At 40.0% G+C, this 24,732-nt stretch overlaps 1 protein-coding gene and 1 long non-coding RNA gene across 3 annotated transcripts in view; one reads left to right on the top strand and one right to left on the bottom strand.

The window, feature by feature from the left end:
• LOC147827649 (uncharacterized) overlaps window positions 1-17,291 on the top strand; it is a 35,572-nt gene extending 18,281 nt beyond the window's left edge. For both annotated transcript variants that reach the window (XR_015451970.1, XR_015451969.1), the window contains one exon: window positions 1,345-17,291. This is a non-coding gene — a long non-coding RNA (uncharacterized LOC147827649). The remainder of the gene's footprint in view (window positions 1-1,344) is intronic.
• Znf326 (zinc finger protein 326) overlaps window positions 1-24,732 on the bottom strand; it is a 204,810-nt gene that overhangs the window by 64,565 nt on the left and 115,513 nt on the right. The window lies entirely within an intron of this gene.

Here is a 24,732-nt window from a genome sequence, read left to right as displayed (position 1 = left end):
CCACTGCTGAATACTTTTACCTGTTTTAACAAGAAGTTTTGACTGGAGAGACCCAAGTGTTTAAATAAGGACACTTAAAAGGCCACTGGTTCTGCAATTCTGAATATAACACTCTGTACCAATATGATTCAGCATGAATTTGTGGCAAGGCCTAGAGCTTTCCAACCAGGAATATCCTGACTTGAAACAGAATATAGAAAGTGTCTGCACTCTTTCAAACCTAAGGTATAATGGTTCAGTCACTTGCTTTTGTTGCTAGGAAGGTAGGGCAATGAATAAAGCAGTTAGAGATGTGTTTAGTTGCAAAGAAACAACAAGGAAGAGGTATAGTAGCCTCTTCCAACATTTAAGGCAGGATAAATATTTTCGTTTTCTGGCTTCTGTGGCAGAAGGTAATAAGGAAAAAAAGCTTTAGCTGGCCAACCTCCTCTGTCTGCCACAGACAGAAAAGTAGGAAAGAAGAAACAGCCTAAAGTCACCCACTGATATGAGAAGCTCCCAGGCTTATCCCCTAAGAAGAAAATAAAGTTTCATTTTAGACAAAACAATGCTGAAATGGCTTCCTGATTAGTGCCTACAGTTCTATCTGAGTAACGTGTATGGTCAGGCAGAGAAAAGATGCTGGCAGAGAAAACCTAGAGGGAGGAAGGTACTGCCTGAGCTGGAGATGGCCTGACTGAGGAAGGATTCCTACACCTCTTCCTGGCTTGCTTCTACCAGATTCTTCAGGTCTCAGTGCCTCTCTGACGCTAAATTATATGCCTTTGCTAAGTGCTCCCATATAATCTTGAGGTTACCTCTCCTAACATTTGTTAGGCTTGTTTGATGTCTTTTCACATTAGTCATGAAGTTCTATGAGTAAAGACCCTATATTTGTCATGTTCACAGATATTTCTCAAGCACCTAGCATAATGTGTGCCATATAACAGGTTCTCAGTAAATTTTTACTGAACTGAACTAATTTGGCTTTCTACTAATACGTGGTGTTTCTTCCTAAGTTATTTATGCTTATAATTATTTATTTTAATTATATTATTTATAATCAATTATTTTAGTTTTCTCCACTAAAGTATTATCTGTATAGAAGCAAGGTCTAAGTCAGTTTGATTCACTGATGATGAGTCTCCAGTGCCTGTCATCGAGTTTAGTATACAGATATGGGTATAGATGTTTAATAAATATTTGTTGGTTGGATGGGTGATTAGTTAAGAAATGAAACCTCTCTGACCCTGGTTCCTAGTCTGTAATGATAATCACTCATAAACTACTGTGATGATTAAATGCTATGCACAGGTTAAAGTTTAATAAATATTGATTCCTTTCTTTCCTATTGTGAACCCATAGACTGAACTTCTGGGATGTGCCATAAGGATTAAAAGACAGAACAGGGAACTAAAGAAATTTAGCTGGGATTTGGTACTAGAAACTTAAATCTATAAAAGTTCCATGACAGGAATCAGGGAATGTATTGGTTTTCTAGTACTATTTATCTAAGACCCATCTACTGGATGGCTTAAACCACAGAAATGTACTGTCTCACCAATCTGGAGGCTGGAAGTCCTCGATCAAGATGTCAGCAGTGTTAATTTCTTTTGAGACCCTTCTTGGCTTATCAATTCCCATCTTTTCTCTGTGTCTTCACAGAGGTTGGAGCTTCCTCATAAGAACTTTGGAGGAGAACTTTGAAAATATGAATTTTCCAGTGGGGTATGGGAAATAAGGTGCCACTCTTCTTTCAATTCAAAACGTATCTTGTACATAATATTTTGACGAATATTGATACTTTTTAAAATGCAATCCAAGAGATGCAAATTAAAACAATGCTGATATTCCATCTCACTCCAGAAAGAATGGCTATTATCAAGAAATCAACTAACAACAAATGGCAGGGTTGTGGAGAAAAAGGAACCCTTCTCTATTGTTGGTGGGAGTGTAGACTGGTGCAACCACTGTGGAAATAAGTGTGGAAATTCCTCAAAATTTAGGATTAGCATTATTCCCCTGCTGGGTATCTTCCTGAAGGAATTATAAGCATCCTACCACAATGATATATGTGCACCCATGTTTATAGTGACACAGTTTATACTAGCTAAATCTTGGAAACAACCCAAATCCCCATCAACTGAAGAATGGATAAAAGAGATGTGATTTTTTTTTTATACAATGGAGTACAACTCAGCCATAAAGAAAGGTAAACTTCAGACATTCATAGCTAAATGGATGCAATATGAGACTATACTCTAAAGTGAAATAAATCAGACATGTATTTGTAAATATCTCATTGTCTCTCTGGTGTGAGAAACTGAAAGGGTAAATAAGGACAAAAATGTATAATGTATAATGTATAATAATGTAATAATAATGTATAATAATGTATAATGTATAATAGAGATAGGAAGATAGAGATAGGAAGAAACTGTTCAAAGGAAGGGGAATCTTTGAAGGGGGAGAGGGAAAAGGAAAGAAAAAGGGGAAAAACAAGAAAAGAAGGAAAAAATGGAAACAAAGCTTTTGTAAATAGAGGGGAGGAGATTGGAAGAAAAAGAATCAAATCAAGATATATCATGTACAGGTACAAAATTCCTTTGATGAATGTTATCATTATGTATATTTAAAATGTACCAATAAAATTAATTTTAAAAATAAAAAGCAGACAGCTTGCTAAAATGTGGTCTACCAGTCAGTCATTCCTTACTGTGAAATTGCTTCCTTAAGCAGAATGCTTTCCTACTAACCTTGTGGAAAGAGCAACTCAAGTGACAGAGGTCTAGAAACTACAAATAAGTAATTTTGTATCATCAGTGCTACAAAAATAAAGAAACAAATTTAAGAATACTCTTGGAAAGTGGGGCAATAACTTATTGCATTTGTTATGTCACATTTGATTGAAGCTTGTCTTTATTATGCAAGACTCTTACAAAGGATGAAGCTTTTACGAGGGCATTGCATTTTTGTTTGCTGTGATAAAGGAAGGCAGAACTGGAATATGTTATGATGTTGTATAGCCATTGATTTTTGCCTTTCAGTGTTTCATGTGTTAGCTCTGTAATTAAAGACTTTTTTAAGCACACATGCACAAAAAGTTGCTGCTGGGAAGGGCAGAGCCAAGTAGGCTTAGGAACAATGATAAACTTTCTATGTGCTGTGCTAAGAATGGGTGACATAACCCATTTCTTCCATTTATTCCTCACATTAACTTCAGAAGTCAGATATCATCTCCTGTTATCATCTTCATTTTGTGAAAGAAACTTAGACACAGAGATTATGTCAGATCAGGGAGTAGAGTCCAAGTCTTTCTGAGGCCAGAGCCCACATTTCTATCTTCTAGACTGTTTGGGAACAGCTTTCAACATGTGGACATAGGGATCATGAGTGTAAAGGTGTCAAAGGGAGTGGGAGAGCAGCAAAACAGATTTTCTCTATACTTCTGGGGGAAAAAAACTTTGTGCATCCATCTGGACATGTGTCCTAGAGGCTAGGGATATAGATGTCAAATGCCCACCTCAGCATACTAGCCCAGCCTCAGGCACAAATCTTATCAATGCAGGGAGGGCTGTGGCTCAGGTCTTTCTCTCCAGGTGCGTCTCCAACCCCATCAGACTCAATTCTCCTTTCTTTCAACAAAATATTCTGTAGCACTTCTTTTGTCATCATGAAATTAAATATTCACATTATATAACCTACCAAGACACACAGTTTCAGTGGGGAAAAGCATACTACTATGACCAACAGTCTCAGTTTGCCTGGGACTGAGATTTTTCTGGGACACAAGATTTTTAGTGCTAAGCCTTAACTACCATAAAAGAGGAAATAAAAGCAAAGCAGTTAAAATAAATTAACATGTATTAGGAGCCTTTGCTTGGGCTGGGTTACATTAGAAGTCACTGAAATATCAGTTGCTTACATTTATCTACAATGAATAAATTAGAATATAAGAGAAGTAAGATTATCTATACAAGAAGTACAAAAAAGTGAAAGAACAAGGTGTGGAGTACACTAGAATAAGGGCTAGTGTTTAGAGAAGTAATAACAGACTGAATTTATTCATGTAAAGAGGAGAAAGGGTCTGTTTTGAGTTGGGAAAACACGAAAAACAAATTACACAATGTCAAAGTTGAAACATGACATGAGATCCATGACAACAAGTTGGGGCTTACTGTTGGGGCTTACTTTTCATAAACATGAGGTCTCTAAAACTACATGCAAGGGAAGAAGGGAAAGAAAAAATTATGAGAAAGAAAAAAAAATGGAAACAAAGTCTATGTAAATAGGGAAGGGCAGTGGGGGTGAAGGGCACATAGGTAATGGGGAAAAAAGAAGAACTAAGATACATCATGTTCAGGTACAAAAACCCAATGATAAATGTAAATGTATTGTATACCTAAATGTACCAATTAATATATAAAAATTAATTAATTAATTAAAAAAATACATGCATATGCTATTCTATGGGACAGGGTAGCATCAGTGCTTTGAGGCATCTAAACTATATAGTACTTCAAAAGATCCTGGGAACTTAAATAGACAACAGGAAGAAGAGTATAAACAGAGAGAGAGAGATGGCCACTCAGAAATTCCATAAAGGTCTCTAGTGATGGCACCAGAATACTCCAAAATAAATAAAAGTCCTTTTATTTTATAATTTTTGAATTACAGATTTCTTATCAAAGTGCTAAATTTGTTATTTTAGTGTAATAATATGAAGTATTTTTAAATAACCTTTATTCATAAAATTCAGTGCAGTGGATTCTAAATATATTGAAAGGAATGTTGAGTCTCATGTTACATATTTGTGCATGACAGCTACAAATTCAGATTGATGCAGGTGTGGCATTCCAGTGAGTAAGATACCCTGAGGAGCATTATAGTAGATGATGTGTTTGCTGAAATGGTGAACATCTCTTGATAATGTTCCACACAGATTATAATCTTCTCCCTTGAGTTGGTGACTGCATTTGAAAATGTTTCATATTTGTATGTAAAATGGAATTCTAGTTTAGGTTTGGGGATTATTAAAAAAGTTCTCCACCTATGCAAACATCATCTGTAGGACATTTTAAGTCACATGCGCTGAAGGACAATTCATTACGGGCCATTTACTTATAACAGCATGTCTCTCCTTCCTACTCTCAGTTTGCTAAATGCTAGTCGCACCCATTCACAAATTTCCTAATGACCCCAGTTGAGATTCACTTCTTTGGCTGCCATCACGGAAGTAAGACATTCCCAAGTGCTGATAGGACTGAAGGTATACCAGGAGAGTAAAAATGATAAGCCAGGCATGGTGGTGCACACCTGTAATTGCAGTATACTGGGAGGCTGAGGCAGGAAGATCTCAAGTTTGAGCCTAGCCTGGGCAACTTAGTGACTTGGTGAGACCCTATTTCAAAATAAAAAAAATAAAAGGATTGGGGATATCATTCAGTGTGATGGTCCTGGGTTCAATCCTCGGTATTGAAAAATTAAAGAGATGATATCTCATCTGTCTTGCAAGGAATTAAAATGAGATAATAGATGGAGGTGCACAATCCAATGCCTCACACTCACTAACCGCTCAGTGGATAGTCACTATACTAACATGTTCCTAGCCCTTGAACATCTCAAACTTACTCCAATCTGAAAGCCTTATGACTTTCCACTCCTTCTGTCTGGAATGTTCTTACCTACTCTCCTTCCTCATCATTCAAGTCAGCTTAGAAGGCCCCTCATCAGAGACACCTCCCATCATCACCTGCCTAAAGTAACAAATTCCGTCTCTTCTTACATCACATGATTTTGTTTACTTCGTAGCAATTACCACAATTCGAAATTACCATGCTTATTTGCTTATTTTCTCTTTCTTCCACTGAGATTGGATTTGGTTGGAGTGTGGACCTTGTCCTCCTTGCTCTTGGATCTATCTCTAGCATGCAGAGGAGAACCAAGCCCTCCGTGTTGACAATAAGTGATTAGTGCAACTGTTCAACCAACATAGACATGGCTTCAACTCAAACTTTATCTGATTTTAGAACTGAAAGTTCTGTCAGGAGCTGTTACAGATGGACAAGTTAAATTGTGACTACACCAAACCAACCAGCCAGCATCTGACCATAAGAGGCAAGCTACATAACTACTCACAGCCTCAAATAGCCAGGAACACCAAAGAATCTTGTTAGTCAATGATTTGGTTGATGAACGTCCATAAAAAGGAAACAAAAACAGGGATAGAGCCAAGACCTAAGAAGTTGGTAGCTAGTTCACAGTGGGGTGAGTGTGGGCAGGAGAAAGGAAAGAAGAAAGGAAGAAAGAAAGGAAGGAAGGAAAAGAGGAAAGAAGAAAGGAAGGAAGGAAGAGAGGGAGGAAGGAAGACCTAAAAGGCTACCCAGGGATATCCAAAGGCCAGAAAACCTGAGCTAGAAGATCTGTCAAATACCTAACTGCTTTAAAGCCAGAAGTTGTACAGGCCTCATTCATCTGATACTGATTTTGAGAAAACTGAAATTTAAAAGCGGAGAAATATTGGGTGCTTCCTGTATGCAAAGAAATGGATGGAAATTAGATGGCTATTTCTAACCGATATCACTTCCAGATTGAGCCTCACGATGGAGGACCCTGTCCACTTAGGATGATTGAACCTCTAGATGTTTGGAGACTCTGGGTCACCTCTTTAGAGAAAAGTCCAACTGCAGGTACCTTAATCCTGTCAAATTCATTAAGGGTTTCCCCCTTAAGGACTGGCACACATTGAGTATTGTTGTGGGAAGAGGTATCAGAAAGAACAAGGACATTGGAATCAAGTGGGCCTAGGTTTAAATTTTACCTGCTAGTGACAAGTTAGAGAATAATACAACTTGCTTGTACTTCAGTTTCCCACTTTTAAAATAAATCTATAATAATTCTGTTCTGAGGTCCTATAAGACTAAACAAGATTGCAATGTATATAAAATATTTAACATATTTTCAGAGGCCACATGCCAAGTATTTCCTTCTGTTATGTGGGAGAGTGGCCATATCTCTAACTGGAGGAACATGATGAGAGGAAACTTCCCCCAGCCTAGTTCCTAGAGAAAATAGAAAAGGAGAGACAAGAGGAGGATGCAAAAGTGACTAATCCAGGAAGAGGTGACATCTGAGTTATCAAGTAGGATAAAATTACCTTGGCTCATAATAAGTAATAGGAGACCTCAGAAGAGCATAGTGACTCTGCTTGTTTTATATTCATAAAATCTGGCTTCTGGTGGCAGTTCTGCGGCTTGCAGTGAGCTGGGAGAAGATATTTCACTTCTCAGGTTTATTGTAAGTGAAATGGGTTTAATAATACCTGACTTTCAAGTTTATTGTGAAAATATATTAAGATGTAGGGTGGAAAGCACCAAGCTCTCTGCCAGACTCCTATACACAGGAGCTCTTAACCAATTGAGAGGTGTTATGCCTGCATCTGAACAAAGAGGCCTGATGAACATGAACTTTGATTCTGTATTAGTATTTCTGGTGGGCTTTGCTGTGGTTACAAGTACAATAAGTCCCTGACTTATGAACATTTGAGTTGAAAACTTTCACAGATATGAACGGACTTCCCACTGTAGACATTCACAGATGTGTACAAATCGTGGCAGCTCATGTGTCTGAGGGACATTGTCCCAGTTGTGCTGCTGTGTCCTTACCGTACAGTGAGACTGTGTACAGCAGTATAGTGCTCAATCAGAGCCCAGGATGTCTGGAAGCAAGAAAAAAGCAGTGGTGATGTGGAGAGGACTGCTAGGAAGTACAAAGCACTATACATTGTATATTTGTGTCAAAGGTGTGTCCAGCTTCAGAACTGAACTCATTTGTAAGTCTGGGATTTACTACAATACTCAAAATCTAGTGACTTAAATTTTGATGATGAATTTCTACCATGGTAATAGGAGGCTCTATCCTAAACCACTGTCTTCCTAACTAACTCCAGGCCCAGGCTGACAGAGCAGCCCCTTTCATGAACATTGCTGGTTGCCATTATAAGAAAAAGATAAGATGATGAAGAGTTCCAGCTTTTAAAACTTCCACTTACATTTGATTAGTCAAAGCTAGTCACATAATACTAACTTCAAGTGAGTGGGAAATTATAGTCCAGCACAGGTCAGGAAGGAAAGAAAACAAGAATATTTGTGAACAGTCTTAATGATGACTGTAGCTAGGGAGCAAAGACTTTAGAGAGATTTAATTATCTCTTTTCCCAGAGAAAGACTTGCTATGAATTAGCTTGTTGAGAATTGGCAAGTTACCAAGGATATGTTTTTCTTTTCTTGATGAAAATAAATTATTAGCAAGTAGTCTTGCTGAGTTGTTGCACTTTTCAAAATGTTTCCTGTTGTCATGCCCACAGCTAAGTTTAACATCCTAAGATAACTGCTGTGGCCTGCTTTACTGTGAAGATTGCCTTCTCTTCATCTGTTTGTCTCTTCTGCTCTCCCATGTTAAAAAGGTACACTTCCTTTAATCTTTTCCTAATCATATTTGAAGCCCCAAATTTCTGACAGCACCCAAACCATGGAATGCTTTATCAGAATCTATGGGTTTAAAATGGCCAATGTCTTTAGTACTTTGCCCACTGAATTGGCTCTCTTTTGTTATGACCCAGAAGTGCAAGAAAATATTACTTTGTTTCCAATTTTCAATATTCTGGGTCTTTTCATCTTGTTCTTTGATAGGGAATTATCTTAGTCACTTTCTTTTTACTAGGACTTGCTACCCAACACTAACAAGTTAAAGGAAGAGAGACTTGTTTTGGCTCACATTTATACTCTATGGTTGGGTGGCTTAAAGGCAGGATGAGATGGCAGAGGAGCATAGCAGTCAGAAAGTAGGGGGTGGGGTGGCCTGGAGAAGGAGATATAACCTTCCAGGGCATGGCCCTAGTGACCTGCATCTTCCAACAAACCCCTACTTCCTAGCATCACATTTAGCTATAGCACCCCCACGATTCAATCATTTTTCGAAACCCCAACTGTGAGTACATGAGACTTTGGAGGAACATCTAGATATAAAACATAACATTCCACCCCTGTCCCTCAAAAGACCCATGATGCACATCTCTTTGTGCAAAACGCATTTAATCCATCTCTAAGAGTCACCAAAGTATTAACATTGCTGGATAGTCCAAGTCCAAACTCTCCACTGAGACATAAAGCAAACTTTTAGCTCTGAGCCCGTGTAAAAATAAAAAAAGAAAGTTAAATATTGTTGATATATAATGGCACAGGGTAAACCTCCCCATTCCAAAAGGGAGGAATGAGCGCATAGAAAGGAATTGGTCCAAAGCAATGCTGAAACTCAGCAGGAAAAACATTAAATCCTATAGCTCCATGTTCAGCATCTGTCATGGTGAGATGTGGGCTCCAAAGAGCTTGAACAGCCCTGGCCCTATGGTATTACCAGTCACAGCTCTCATGCTTTTTCTCTTGGGATGGCTCCACTCGCTACCTACAGCTTTCTTCAGCAGACATTCTATGTTTCTGGCTTCTCTTACTTCCTGGGGTCTTCACTACATTTTTGGCTTACTTTTACAGCTTCACATACTGCTCACTCAGAAGCACACTGCCTGGCCTCTCAGGCCTTCTTCTTAAATCTTGGTTGAAACCTCCCTGACTCCACAACTCTTGCATGCATGCCTGTAAAACAAGCACCACGAAGTCTGGTGCCAACTTGGGCAGTATCCAGACACCTTGAATGATGGCTGCAGAGGACTGCAAGTACCCAGATGGCTGAGGACTGTAAACTCAATCCCGAGTAATCAGTCCCCCAGATCATCCTCTTTAGTAGGTTTCCTGGGCTGTTTTCTCAAAGAAAAGTCTTTCATTTTCACACCCTTGAGCCTGCTGAGTTCTTACTGATTCCTCAGATGCTTTCAAGGTATCTTTCCTATTGTCCTAAAGTAAATTTCTTGGCTTCTTTTTAAAGCTAATCTTTTCAGCAACCAAGCTCTCTCCTCAGCCAAAACTTTACAGTCCCCAACTTTACAGGATATTCCTTTCTAGCCAAACATTTTAAATCATTCATCTGTGCCATTTGTTCTTGATTTTCCAGTATAAACCTGGCTAAAAGCTGCCAAAAGTATTCATGCCACAGTGTGAACATTGGGCTGCATTGAAATTTCCTCCACCAGATTAATTAGTCCATCATTATTACTTTCCGTCTCCCCTTAACTATCACAACAAGAGCAAAATGTAGGCAAATTTTCTGCAAGAGCATAAGACAGATGGCATAGAATCCAACTGCTGATGGAGTCCTTATTCCCAACTGAAACCTCCAGTGCCTGGCCTTCATTGTCTGCATTTTGATCAGCATTCTGGTCTTCTGAGCTCATACCAGAATCTCCCATCAAGATCAACTTACAGCATTCTAGGACTTCTCTAGCCAGGCTCTCTAAACCTTTCCAAATTCCTTATGTGTACCACTTGCAAAGGCTTTTGAACCACATGGTCAAGTAGTCACAGCAAAGACCCTGCTTCTCTGGTACCAAAAGCTGCTTTAGCTACATTCTTGTTCCTGAGACTCACTACCTGACACCAATAAATTAAAAGAAGAGAGATTAATTTTGGCTCACATTTACAGTCCATGGTCAACTGGCTCCACAGCAAGACAGCATGACAGAGGGGCATGGTGGATGAAAGCTGCTCACATCATAGCAGCTAGAAAGCAGAGAGAGAAGGTGGAGCTGGAAAGGGAGATATACTCTTATATGTCACAACCCCAGTGACCTGCATTTTCCAACCAGGCCCTTCTCCTAACATCACATTTAGCTATAGTGCCTCCAAGATTCAGTCACCTTTCAAAAGCCTGTGAGTTCATGAGGTTTTTGTGGGGGAAAACTAGATAAGAACTATAAAAGAATTGTCCTCAAAGTAGTTGGGCTTGGAGTCTGTCTGTCTCTCCTGAGGTTATGGTCAGCTGAACCCTTGACAGAGGGTGGAAGGTCTGCTTCCAAAGACTCATTCACCTCCTGGAAAGTTAGTGCTGGCTCCACAAAGGAAGCCTCAGTTCCTCTTCTCATGTGGTCTTTGCAGTGCTGCTGAGGGTCCTTTCCCCTGTGGAAGTCATGCAAGAGAGGCAAGGACAGAGATGCAATGTCTTTAGGACTGAAACTCAAAGTCAAACACCGTCACTTCCACAGAATTCTATTGCTCACTCAGGGCAATGTGGAAGGACATTATACAGGGACGTGGTCCTTGGGAAACAAGGATCATTGGTGACATCTTGGATGCTGGCTATCCAGGAAGTAAGTAAGGCAGGAATGCTCTCAATTCACTTGGCATCCACCCCAACTATGAAAGTCAGAAAAACAAAGTAAATTCTATGAAGGTAAGGATTTACTTTTTTCTAGGTATTTACTGGTTCAGACTTTGGACATTATCTATCCCCTAATAGCATTTCAATAAATGATTTTTGCAATAAAAAATCAGAAAAATTTTAAAAAGCATTTTTAAAAGCATCTCTGTGAAATAGTAGAAATACTGATTTATTTTCAGCTTCAAGGAAGACAGACATGCCTTTGAAATGTGGTATCCGGTGCCTTCTTGTATTATAGATACCCAAAACAACATTGAAAAACTAAAACCCAGTAAGTCTCTGCCATATTAATTCAAATTCACCAGCTTTTAGAAGCATGATTTAATCAGGGAGGTAATGTAACACAGCAGTAGATGCAGAAGAACTGAGATTTTTGTCTAGGTCCTAGCTTGGCAAATTCAGGCAAGTCATTTCTCTCTGGGCCTCAGTCTCCCTATCTGTAAAATTAGAGATTTGGATTAAATGATACAAAGACACTTCTAGCATGAACACTCTGATATTGTTTGTTTCATCTCAGCTTGAAATTCAACATATACTTAAAACTAGGCTTACAAGAAACTATTTCTGGAAGTGGGGATGTAGCTCAGTGATAGCGTACCTAACTACTATATATGAAGCTCTGAGTTTGATCATTATTGTTCATTCTCCATTCCTACTCAATGCCTGCAGTCCCTGGCAACCACTAATCTGCTTTCTGGCACTATAGATTTGTCTATTCTAGACATTTCCTATAAATAGAATTATGCAAAATGCAATCTTTTGTGTTCAGCCTGTGTGATATTATAATTGAATGAGAAATATATGTTTGGTCTCTGCCTCCAATTCCGGCAGACAGCTAAAATCCTTGGAATCTCTGGAGTGATGTCTTTTGTATGCTAATGAGATGACCAGTGTCTAGGACTGGATATTCAGGCAGAGGGACTGTGGGAATCTGGCCTATTAAATTTGAAATTTGAGGGGAGTGTTAAAGTAGGATGTGCTAAATTCCATCAGAAGAATCCATGCCAGCTTCAGGGGAATGGGAGCCATGAGCAGACAGTTCCATGTACTTACCTAAAGTGGCCACTGGCCCCATGAAATAAGTGGATGTGGGGAGCTGCAGTAGTACAGAGATAGGCTGAATGGAGCATGTTCTTCTTGCATCCTTTGAGGCATAAAATAACTATAAGAGCTGTTCGGTTAGCCAGCAAAAGAAACAGATTGCTGCTGGCTGTATGGCAGATTTCCCTCTTGGAAGGCCCCGCACATAGCTGGCTAGTGAGACTGCTGGTGGCAGCCTTGGGAGCTCCTGAAGGGAATAGACCCTGACTCTGGACTGGGCTTCAGTTACCTCCTGGAAGCTGTAAGTCCTCAGAAGGCCACAGGAGAACCAGAACAGAAGATATTGCACCAGTTTGAGTGGTCAAGTCACACCTCCTCAGACCAAGAACACAGGATATAGTCTATAATGTCCAGTGGGCAGAGAGATACTTCCTCAGAGAAATAGTTGGATAGAAAATTAGAATGAACAGGCAGTTTGAACATCAGCTGTCTGAGACAGAGGATGGGGGATAAAGGCCTGGGAGACTGTCATGCTGGTCCACATGAGTGGCTAAGAGAGTGTTCCTAGTAAGTGATTTTCCTCTTTCCCTAGTGGATCTGGAAAGAAGAAAGGGATAGGCAAGGATACTAGTCACAATCATATAATTTTTACCCAGGGAGAAATATGCTGGTACAATGTCAATACTTCTTCACCTTTCTTCTCCATATCACCTCAACATGCATCTTCCTGATGCTGTGATCACAGGACCCAGTCTGCAAATATAAGTGCTGGAAGCAGTGATGATTCCTAAGAAAGAAATTTTAGTTACGTTTTTAAATCTTGTGTTATTGAGCTTCCCATCATGTGACAAAAATACTTGAAAAAAATCAATTTGAAGAAAAAATTTACTTTGGCTCATAGTTTCAGAGGTTTCAGTCTATGGTCATATGGCTCTGGTGTTCCTGGGCCTGTGGTGAGGTAGAACATTGTGGTGCTGTAGAACACTGTGGTGATAGAGAATGGCAGAGGAATGCTACTTACCTCAGGACAGCCAGGAAACAGATACAGCAAAGGAGCCAAGGGGCTAGAGACAAAATATACCCTTCAAATAACCTGTAATTCCAGCACTTGGGAGGCTGAGGCCATCAGATTGCTGTGAATATGAGGACAGCCTGGGCTATATAGTGAGTTCAATACCAGCCTGAGTTCAGCCTGGCGTGTGTCAGTTACCCTTCTCTCGTTGCTTAGACAAAATACCCAACACCCAAAGTTAAAGGGGGAAAGGTTTATTTAGCTTACAATTCAGAGAGGTTTCAGTCCATAGCTGACTGGCCCCAAGGGAGGGTGGTGTGGCAGACAGGGCTTGCAGAGGAAAAACAGTTCATGGCACCCACAGGGTAGCAAAGGCAACAAGGAACCTTAACAGCATCTCCCTGCCCCTTTTATCTTATTCAGACTACCTAGGGCCTATAGCACTCGTACCCTTAATCGTAGTGCCCTCAGGCCTAGCCCTACCATGAATCAACCACACACTCTAGATTCAGCCACTTCCAAAATAGCCTATAACTACATGAGGCTTTGGTGGGACATCTAGACATGAACCATAACATGGCATCTATATCTATATCTATATCTATATCTATATCTAGAGAGATGTAGATAAAGATATGGCCTCAACTACCTACTTCTTCCAACCAGACCCCATCTCCTAAGTTTCTACCACTTTCCCAATGGCACCACCAGCTGGGGACCACACTTGACCCACTGGGGCACCTTCTACATACAAACCTATGGGTCAGATGGGACAGGTTGTATCTTTACTTCGTCTCACAACAGTGGGTCTAGCAGTGAATATAGCTGTAATGACTGGTCCTGCACCTATTTACCTTACCTTAGCTGAATGGGAGTGGTCTGAAGGGAGGCACTTGCTAGTCTACCAAGTATTGGTGCCTATAATCTAGACCAGTATGTGGGCAAACCTAATGTCCCTACCAAAGATAGAAATATTTGGGTATAAATTAAGAGAAAGAGAAATAGTAGCTGAGGGACTATGAATACGAGGGTTATGTAATAGGAGAAATTCAATATTTTATTAACGCTTTGAAAGAGGCTCAGACAAAGAGGTAAGATTGTCTCTCAGCTCAGATATACTGAATACCTGAAAGAGTGAAGGTTCCTATCTTCGTAGGCTTTTGGAACCTGACAACATTGAATGGAGGCCTGCAGACCTGAGTGATGTCACTTGGGGGAGATATTTCATACAATGTGATAAAGGACTGGACTTAATGGACTTATAAATGACTGAAAGGGATGCTAGTAGTGGGCCACTATCTTCTGAAGTGTATTGTTTTCTTTCCTGTCCATGGCCAGAGAACAGGGAGTGTCCTGTGATATCATGATATAATAAGAAATATGCAGACTATCTGGTCTTTGCTGCTGGTTTCTGGCACACAGTTCCTGAAACCCTTCAGAATTCTGGAGTGATTCAAGAGGGTCTTTTGTACACTAATGAGATGGTTGTTAGCTGGGGGCTCCTGGATAGCCTCAGTTTATTATTGAATTGTAAGAGTTCTTTATATATTTTAGATACAAGCCTCTTATTAGATATATATGATTTTCTATGGGCTATTTCACTTTCTTTTTTGTCTTTTTTTTTTTTCTGGCAGTACTGGGGATTAGACCCAGGGTCTTGGGCATGCTAGACATGGCCTCTTGACTTTCTTGATGATGTCCTTTGAAGCATCAAGCTTTTAACTTTGATGATGTCCAATTTATCTCCCCCCAATCCCCGGCAATGCTGAGGAATCAAACCAAGGCTCTCACACTTGCTAATAAGCAAACACTCTATAACCGAGCTACATTCCTAACCCCAGTTTTGTTTGTTTGTTTGTTTGTTTGTTTTTGAGACAAGGTGTTGCTATGTTGCTCAGGCTGACAATGAACTCACTATGTAGCCCGGGGTGGCTTTGAACGTGCAGCAATCCTTGGCCTCTCAAGTGCAGGAATTACAGGCATGTGCCAACATGCCCATCCCTGCCCCAATTTATATGTATTCTTCTGTTGCTTGTCCTTTTGGAATCATATTCTAATGCTGTTTTTGTTTAGGTTGGATTGTGTGTGTGTGTGTGTGTGTGTGTGTGTGTGTGTGTGTGCGTGTTTTGTTTCATTTTGTTTTTGTGGTGCTGACTGAACCCAGGGTCTGTGACCGCTAAGCACAGGCTCTTCCACCAAGCTATAACCCCAGTATCTAGGGCTGTTTTGGAAGCTTTTATTCCTCTAGTTCCTTGGTCAAGGTTAGAAAAATAGTTTTGATTTTCCTTTTTTGTCTCCAAATTACTTAGAACAGTAGAAGCTAATATGTATTGAGTATGTACTAAGTGTCAGGCTCTTATTAAGAGTTCAGACAGCCTGGATACGCAGTCCAGGATCTCAGGACCAGTGAAGGTCAACTCAGCTGACCTGACTCAGGAGCCAATATTCACAATCGCTGCACTTCTCCACTGAAAGTGCCCCCCCATCTTGATATTTGCTTCATTTTTGCAAGAGAAAAATGGTGCATCTGCTGTTGGTGTTGGACACATTACTCTGCCTATGTTCTTTGTTCCCTGCCCTGCCCTGAGGTGAGTTCCCTGCCCCACCCTTCCTAGGACTGCCAGAGTCTACAGACTCTTCAACACACACACAGACTTGTCCAAAAAGGCAAAACAACACCCTCCTTCATGACACATGAGCCTTAATAATTACCCCATTTATGCCCGAGGTTGCAGTTTTTTGAATTTTTGCATGAATTCTTATGTTACCTAGAAAAATTTAAGTAACAGAATTTGAAGAGAAAAAATCTTTACTAGATTCTATTGTTTCATTATGTAGCATTCTAATAATGAAATATTAGGCATAATTAATAGCCCAGTGCCTCTCACCTCACCCTGACTGTGCTGAGTCTTTCCTTTTGTTATGACAGTCTAGGCTTCGACATCCAGGGACAGCTTGACACTCCTGGGAAGTGAATTTAACTCTGGGACTTGTCTTGGAACTTGCACTAAAGCTCCCAGTTTTAAAATAGTCCAACTGTCAATTCAGTCAACCAATCTTGTAGGGCAGTAGATGACAAAAACCAAATCAGAGTAGTTTCTCAGCTCTTCCTTGGGCTTTGACAATATTGATGTTTTGACATGAACTTTTTTTTTTTTTAAATAAATGAGGTTAGAATTTCCCAGCAGGAGCCCAGAACTCCCCATTCCATTCCCATCGGATCTTGTCCAACTACCTATCAAATCCATTTGAATCTACTTCAGAAATGTCTCTTGCCTCCCTTTCCCATTCCATCCTTCCTGCCACTATACCAGTTCAGATCCTTATCATAGCCTAGGTTGGTGTAACTGGTCACATTTCTGTCTTTTTTTTTCCCATCTTACTGAATTGAATTATCTCTTCATCATTGTCTCCCCACCACCACCACCACAGACTACATGATCCTAATGGTTTGGTCGAAGGCCAAAAGGAATTAATTCCCCCAGAACCTAGCATAGAAGCTGACATCAAAAGGCATTTAATTAGAGCTGGGTGTGGTGGCACAGGCCTGTAATCCCGGCTCTCTAGGAGGATGAGAGAGGAGATTATAAATTTGAGACCAGCCTGGGCAACTTAGTGACTTAGCAACTCTTGTTTCAAAATAAAAAATAAAAAGTACTGGGGATCTAGCTCAGTGAGAAGACCCTGAATCAATTGCCATCACACACACACAAAAAGGCATTAATTAACACTGTGGAAGAAATATTAAGTGCCACACTTTTCCAACACTGTTTACAAATCCTTAAGGAAAAGACCTTGTTATGCAAACAATTAAATCTCATATGGCCCAGGTGTGCCAGGAACTCTTCCTGTCCCATTATGTGGATGGGCTTTGCTAGTGCTTCAGGTAAGAAAGAAGGGAATGGAGTTAATATGAGAAAATGAAAAAATGGATAGGGAGGGGTGGAGGGGTTGAAGGGAGGGCAGGGGAATGGGGAAAAAATAAGAACCAAGAGAGATTATGTAAAGGTGCAAATTTCCAAAGATGAATGTCATTATATTGTATACCTAAAATGTACCAATAAAATTAATTTTTTTAAAAAGACAAAGTAGGTACCGTGTTTCCCACAATAAGGGATCTCTGCTGGCCGTGTAGGGGTGGAAAGTTGTAATACTCATCATAAGGGTCAGAACCAACACATCTATAGCAAAAGACAGGTTAGCAAGAGAAAACTTTTATGAATTTATTTATCAAAGCTGTATGTGACACGGGAGATGAAGAAATGAAGACCTATGAAAACAGGGTGTTTTATGCTTACATTAAATAAAGAATGGATGTCTATGTAGCATTGTCATTGAATAAAAAGGGTACAACCTAATGGCAACAACTGAAGGGAAAGCCAGCAAGACCTGACCTGATCTGTCTGATCAGATTGTGTGCAGCCTCTCTGTGTAGCACTCCTTCCTCTGGGTACAGGCCCTGCCACCTGTTACCTGAAGATCTTCACAAGAAGAGGGAACAGATGGCAACATTTTGGGGCTTATGGCTTGCTTTGAGACAGAGGAGTTCTAGTTTCTATGACTCACTGTGTGGAAGTGAAATTCTTGTTTCTGTGACTAGCTTTGGGGGAGAGAAGGGCTAGAGACAGGAGGGTGGAGAAAGTCAGAAAAACCTCGCTTCTGGGCCCCTTCTCATCCCTCAGTTCGATGCCTTCAGCATGTCAGAGAACCATACTCTAGGGTATTGAGTGCTGAGTCCTAACACCCATAAGCTTTTCCTTATCTTAGTCATGGGGGAGAATCCAGCCTGTGTCCCTCTCAAATCCACCTCCCTACCAAGTGAGCAGATATTTGTTTTCTAAACACATCCACACCATTTTTCCAAGTTTGAATACATCCTGAACACTGATAAAGGAGTAACCAAACTTTTTTCCCCAAAAATTTAGGTAAGCATTACAGTGTCAGTCAGAACAAGAGGATCAGGAGTCAACACCCTCTCTGAGTAATCTGATTCCTATTGTCAGAGGGAGAAAGGTGGAGGTCAAGTGGACAGGACTGGGGCGCAAAACGCAGGCCTTCAGGAGGCATCCCCAACAGCTGCTTCCTTGCTCTTTGTCTACCTCCCTAGGCCTCTGCTGACCCCTCTTAGGTCCTCTTTCTTGGGCTCCTATCTGGTGTCCCCAAACCTCCGCCACAGCAATCTGCTACATTGTGCCCCATCTCCTACAAGAGAAAGTGGTCTGGGTTGTGGCCTTCTTTTATTATTAAAGATAGGAAGATTAATGCTTTGGATTCCTCCTGGATGTTAAAGGAAGGTTTCCTCTGCCCAACCTCAGCTACTCTGAGGTGGGAGGAATGTGGGGTAGTGCTGGAGTGGAGATGCTTTAAATTCATCTCATTCTGGGGCTGTGAAGGCTGATGGCTTGGCCAAGTTTCCTTCTGAATTTCCTAAGAATAAATATCTCCCCAGAGCCACTATTACTCTTCTCCTAAAAACAATGTGGACCAGTAGCAAAGGAGCAAAGTAATTGTGAGGCTATTAGTATATTCTTCATCTAATCTTATTATTAAAATTCTGGCATTATTGTGGTAAAGGCATTTTTGTTTTATTTCTGGGTCTATTTCATTCCAAAAGCCCCTCATTAGTTGAGACTGTTTACTTCCTAACATCTCTACCAAGATAAGAGAGCTTATCCAGCCACAGCAACAAATAGAAATTTACAAGTTTATACATAGAATTAACAAAATAAGCCTGGCATGGTGGTGCGTGCCTATAATCCCAGCACTCTGGAGACTGAGACAGGAGGACTGCCGAAAGTTCAAGGCCAGCCTGTGCTACATGGTGAGACCCTGTTAAAAAAAAATTAACAGATAATTGTAAAGACTATGTTTATAAATTTGGGGCCTTGATCTATAAAGTGTCCTTAAAAAACTGATGTCCTGGACTAGGGATTTTGCTTAGTGGCACCTGCATCTGCCTCGAAAGCACAAGATCCTGAGTTCAATCCCTGGTACCAAAAAAACAGGGCCGGGGATTTAGCTCAGTGGTTTCAACGCCTGCTGCACAAGCACAAGGACCAGAGTTCGATCCCCAGTACCAAAAAAAAAAAACAACAAAAAAACGGATGTCTTTAATTTCAAAGGAAAGAGTGAGATTCCTAAGGAACATGTGTCTTTTTGTCAAGAGACTTCTTCTGCTAGCTTATTCTACGCAAGATGATAGGAACCAATCTAAGATTTCCAGCAGATTCTTAGAATTCAATGTAACTCAATTAATGCTTACTAAATATTTGCTATATGTAGTACTGAGTGATGAAGATGCAGTATTTTCATGGTTTCTACAAACTTGCTTTGAAAAAGAATATGCCAGAACAAATGTTGAGAAAACAGGTATTTCTTTTGCCATGTCAAACTAACAGCAAAGGAAGAAAATATTATTCCAAAATGATTTATCCCCCAAATGCTAAACCCTACTGAGGATTCTCACAAGATAGGCCGTTGGGGTTCAGAAGTTTATGGAAAATCATTTCAAATTCCTTCTGTTTTTTCCCTTGGTAGTGACTTCACTTAACCTTGAGAGTGACAAAAGAAACTTGTTCAACACTGAAAAGAAAGAAAGGATTTAAACAATAATTCAATCTTAACCATTTCAACTGGAAATACAAGCAAAAAGTAGTGCCAGAAAAATGAATCAGAGATATAGCTGGGAGAAATTGTAACTTTTTCTTACACTATTTCAAATGAGAGAAATCATTCATCAGAATCTAAAAGGAAACAGTTTCTGAGGGAGGAACTCAGCTATGCTACTACTGGGCTTCAGAAATACCCTAATTTTCCATTCATCTTTGTTTTAAAAAAATCATCAACCGCCATTGGAAAATTCCAGGCATAGGCAAATTAACTGTTATTATTATGTAAATGTCATTGGTCAGAATATTTCTATAACTTATCCAGATAGCCTTTTTTATAATAATGTGACACATTATTACCAAACATATTTATCCTTCTACCTTCATTTTAATGTCAGATGCTACATGAAATTTGCATCCCCACAACAAATGTTTTAGAAGCAGTCATTCTTGACTATTTGCCCACTGCTATTTACTGAAAATACAAATAGGCTGGGTTTGGTTTTGATTTTACACTCAGGAAATGTTGTCATCTGCTCTTTTTTGATCAAAACATAAAAATCGTTCACATGTTTAATTTCTTGTCTCATCACCTATTTGTTCTGTTGGCTCAGCCAACAAGTCCGAATCCAAGTATCCATTCTCTCTATTTCCATTGCTACTGTCTGGATCCAGACCTTCAACATCTTGCCCAAGAAATACTACTCCAGCCTCCTAGAACCCATTCTCTTTCCATGCTTGCTCCTTAAAATCCATCCTTCTTATAGCTCCAGATTCATCTCTTTTTTTGGTACCAGGGATAAAACTCAGGACCTTGTGCTTGCAAGGCAGGCACAGTGCTACTGAGCTAAATCCCTAGCCCTCCAGATTCATCTTTGAGGGCTGAAATTTGTTCATTTTACCACTGGATCCCTTAAAATCTTCCAGTGTCTTCCATCACAATAACATCAAATGCACACTTCCTGCCATCGTCCATAAGGCCCCACATGATCTAGTGTACTTCTTCGATTTTACACCTTTCATTCCAGCACTGATGTGTTGCGGCTTAGATAAGTGTGCTCCAAAACCTATGCATTGAATGCCTGGTCCCCAGCCTTTGTGCTAGTGGCAAGCAGAGGAAACTTTAGAAGTGAGGCCTAGTGGGAGGTCACTGGGGTGTGCCTTTGAAGGAGGTAGAGAGACCCCCGCTCCCTCCTCTTCCTCTGTCACTTCCGAGCTGCCAGATGAGAGCATCTTGCTCATCCACATACTTCCTGCCATGAAATATCACCTAATCTCAGGCCCAAAAGGAATGGGACCAACTAAGCATGAACTCTGAAGACTCCAAAACTGTGAGCCAAGATCATTCTTTCAAGTTGATTATCTCATGTGTTTTGTTACAGTCATAGAAAGTTGACTAATTTTGCTATATCCTCCTCCTGGAAGTCTTTTTTTAAACGTTAATTTTATTGGTACATTTTCTCCATTTTTCCTTTCCCTTCTTTCCTTTCCCCTGCCCCTCCCAATTCCCCTATCCCTTTGGGCCTTTTCTTCCTGTTTCGCATTATCGATTATTCATCCTAATCATTGGTGCACTTTAGGTATACAATATAATGACATTCATCATTGGAAATTTGCACCTTTACATAAACTCTCTTGGTTCTTATTTTTTCCCCTTCCCCTGCCCTCCCTTCAACCCCTCCATCCCTCCCTATTTACAAAGACTTTGTTTCCATTTTTCCATTTTCTCATATTAATTCCATTCCCTTCTTTCCTTTCCCCTACCCCTCTCACTTCCCCTTCCCCTTTGCCCCTTTTCTTCCTATTTCTCGTTATCTATTATACCTTTTAATCCTTAATTTACACTTTCAGTTTCTCACACTAGAGAAACTATTCAGTATTTACACGTGTGTCCTGTTTATTTCACTTAAGAGGATCGCCTCAATGTGCATCCATTTAGCTATAACTGTCTCTAATTTCTCTTTTTTATGGCTAAGTAGTACTCCATTTTATAAAAAAACCACATTTTCTTTATCCAGTCTCCAGTTGATGGGAAATTGGGCTGCTTCCAAGTTTTAGCTATTACAAACTGTGCTGCTATGAACAAGGGTGCTCATATATCACTGTGGTATGATTCTTTTAATTCTCTGGCGAAGATACCCAGCAAGGGAATAGCTGGGTCAAATGGGATGGAAGTCTTTTCTCTAGCTTCGTTTTCATTATCCTTTCTGCCCAACATGTGGTCCATGTGGTCCATGGACAAAGCAACATTAGCATCATCTGGGTCCTTATTAGAAACTCAGAATCTCAGGCCAGAACCTTCACCTGCTGAATCATAATGTACATTGGGTCATTGATATGCAAATGTTAAGTCTCAATGCAATGGCCACCTCCTCAGAAAGGCTTAGCTGACCCTAAACTAAATTAGCTTCCCACACCATTCTCTTTTACACCATTTATTTGATTCTTCTAATGGCAATTAACTTTAGACAAAATATCTTATTTACTAATTCACATAGCTACTGATTTTTTCTCCATTACAGTGTAAGCTCCATGAAAGATCATGTTTCTGTTGTCCACTACTTTTCACCACCTAACCCGTCTTGTCAATAAATACATGATGATGAATGAATATTCCAGTACATATTTAATCTTAATGATCAAAGAGAGGTTAGAATAAAACAAGTTTTTGATTTCTGCTTAACCTGGCTTTTTCTAACCAAATTATCAGCCAGAAACATTGTTAGTCATATTAGTAGTTGTCTTGGCAAAAATCACTTGCTGTATCCTAATCATGTTTTAGGAAAAGGAAAGAAAGAAGCTAGCTTCAGAATATGAGATAGTAATAAATGGCACTGCAAATATGACACTACATAGGCAAGTAAAATAAGATCACAGGAGGCTCCCAAACATGGAGTGAATCATGCTAGCTTGTCACCTTCTACAGTCTATACAGCACTGAAGACTGAAGGTTTACATTTCCTACTGTATTCCATTAAATATATCATCTAAGAAAGAAAAATATGTTAATTACACCCAATTAAAGAAAACTACTATGTGGTAGTACACACCTGCAATCCTAGCTACTAGGGAGGCTGAGGCAGTAGGATCTCAACTTTGAGGCCAGTCTGGACAACTCAGTGGGGTCCTATCCCAAAAAAGGATGAAGTGGGGCCAGGGATTTAGCTCAGTGGTTCCGCTGCCTGCCTCACAAGCACAAGGTGTGGAGTTCGATCCCCGGTACCAAAAAAAAAAAAGGATGAAGTCCAGTGCAAAGGCCCTAGGCTCAATCCCTAATACCATTCTTAAAAGGGTAGGGGTTGAAAATGTAGCTCAGTGGTGGAGTACTTGCCTAGCATGTGCAGGGTCTTGGGTTCAATCCCCAGTACTACCAAGAAAGAAGGGAGGGGATTAAGGGAGGAGGAACAAAGAAAGAAAGAAAATGAAAATCACATGACATCTTACTTTCCTGTCATCACCTAGCCAGCGAGAGAGCATTGGTAGAATGTGCATCTACTAATTGGTCAAGTACAGACAGCTGAATTAGATTTGTAGAACATTTCCATTGTTCTGGTAAGAACAAAACTCATATGTATGTTTGAGCTAGGAAATTTTAAAAGGTATAGCTTCATTAACTCTCCTTACAAGTCTAGGCTCTTATATTTGCATTTAAAATGGACCTAGTGCAATATAAAGGTGGATAAAATCTATGCTAATACATTAAAATTTTAATTTTGCTTTATTTAGAATGACAATGACATCAAGTAAGAAATAAAAAATTTTTTTGACAGTTCAAAAAAATAAAACTTCATATTTTGGAAAACGGCTTCATTACCTCTAACTTGCTTATAGCTAGTCAGTAATCTGTCTCAAAGGGATTTTTGTTTTTGTTTTAGTTCTGCAGATTGAACCCTTGGGAACTTCGAGCTGAGCTACATCCTCAGACTTTTTAAAAATGTGTTTAAATTTTGATACAAGGTCTCTCTGACTCACTTAGTCGCCTAGGCCTGGCTTAATTTTGCTATTCTTCTGCCTCAGCTTCCCAGAGTGCTGAGATAGGACTGTAGGTGCCTCCAATGCAGCCCTGAGAGGGCTTTTCTTAAAGAGGCCCAATCTTCTCCACATCAAAATCATCAAAGCACGTATCAAATGTGCTCAGTGCAGCACTTTCTCCTGTAAGATCATTTCCCTTTAATAGTAATACTGGCTCAGACCTCCCAAATTTAAAGACCGAATCCAAAAATGAGCATCTGAAATGAACAGACATTTCTCAGACAAGGAAACAGAAATGGCAAATAAACATATGAAAAAATGTTCAACATCACTGGTCATTTGAGAGATGCAAATGAAAACAATGCTGAGATTCCACCTCACACCAGAAAGAATGGCTGCTATCATGAAATCAACCAATAACAAATGCTGGCGGGGGCTGTGGGGAAAGAGGAACACTGCTCCACTGCTGGTGGGAGTGTAGACTGGTGCAACCACTGTGGAAATCAGTATGGAGATACTTCGAAGAACTAGGACTGGAAGTTCCATTTGACCCAGCTATTCCCCTGCTGGGTATCTTCCCCAAAGAATTAAAAGAATCATACCACAGTGATATATGTGCACCCATGTTCATAGTAGCACAGTTTGTAATAGCTAAAACTTGGAAGCAGCCCAACTGCCCATCAACTGGAGACTGGATAAAGAAAATGTGGTTTTTTTTATAAAATGGAGTACTACTTAGCCATAAAAAATGAGAAATTAGAGACAGTTATGGCTAAATGGATGCACATTGAG

The sequence above is a fragment of the Heterocephalus glaber genome, unplaced genomic scaffold (genome assembly GCF_053883595.1).
Source record: "Heterocephalus glaber isolate CG9 unplaced genomic scaffold, H.glaber_assembly_v1.0 deba00001442, whole genome shotgun sequence".
Taxonomy (NCBI): Eukaryota; Metazoa; Chordata; class Mammalia; order Rodentia; family Bathyergidae; genus Heterocephalus; species Heterocephalus glaber.
The sequence above is the reverse complement of the archived record's forward strand: the minus strand, read 5'-3'. Positions and strand labels throughout refer to the sequence as shown.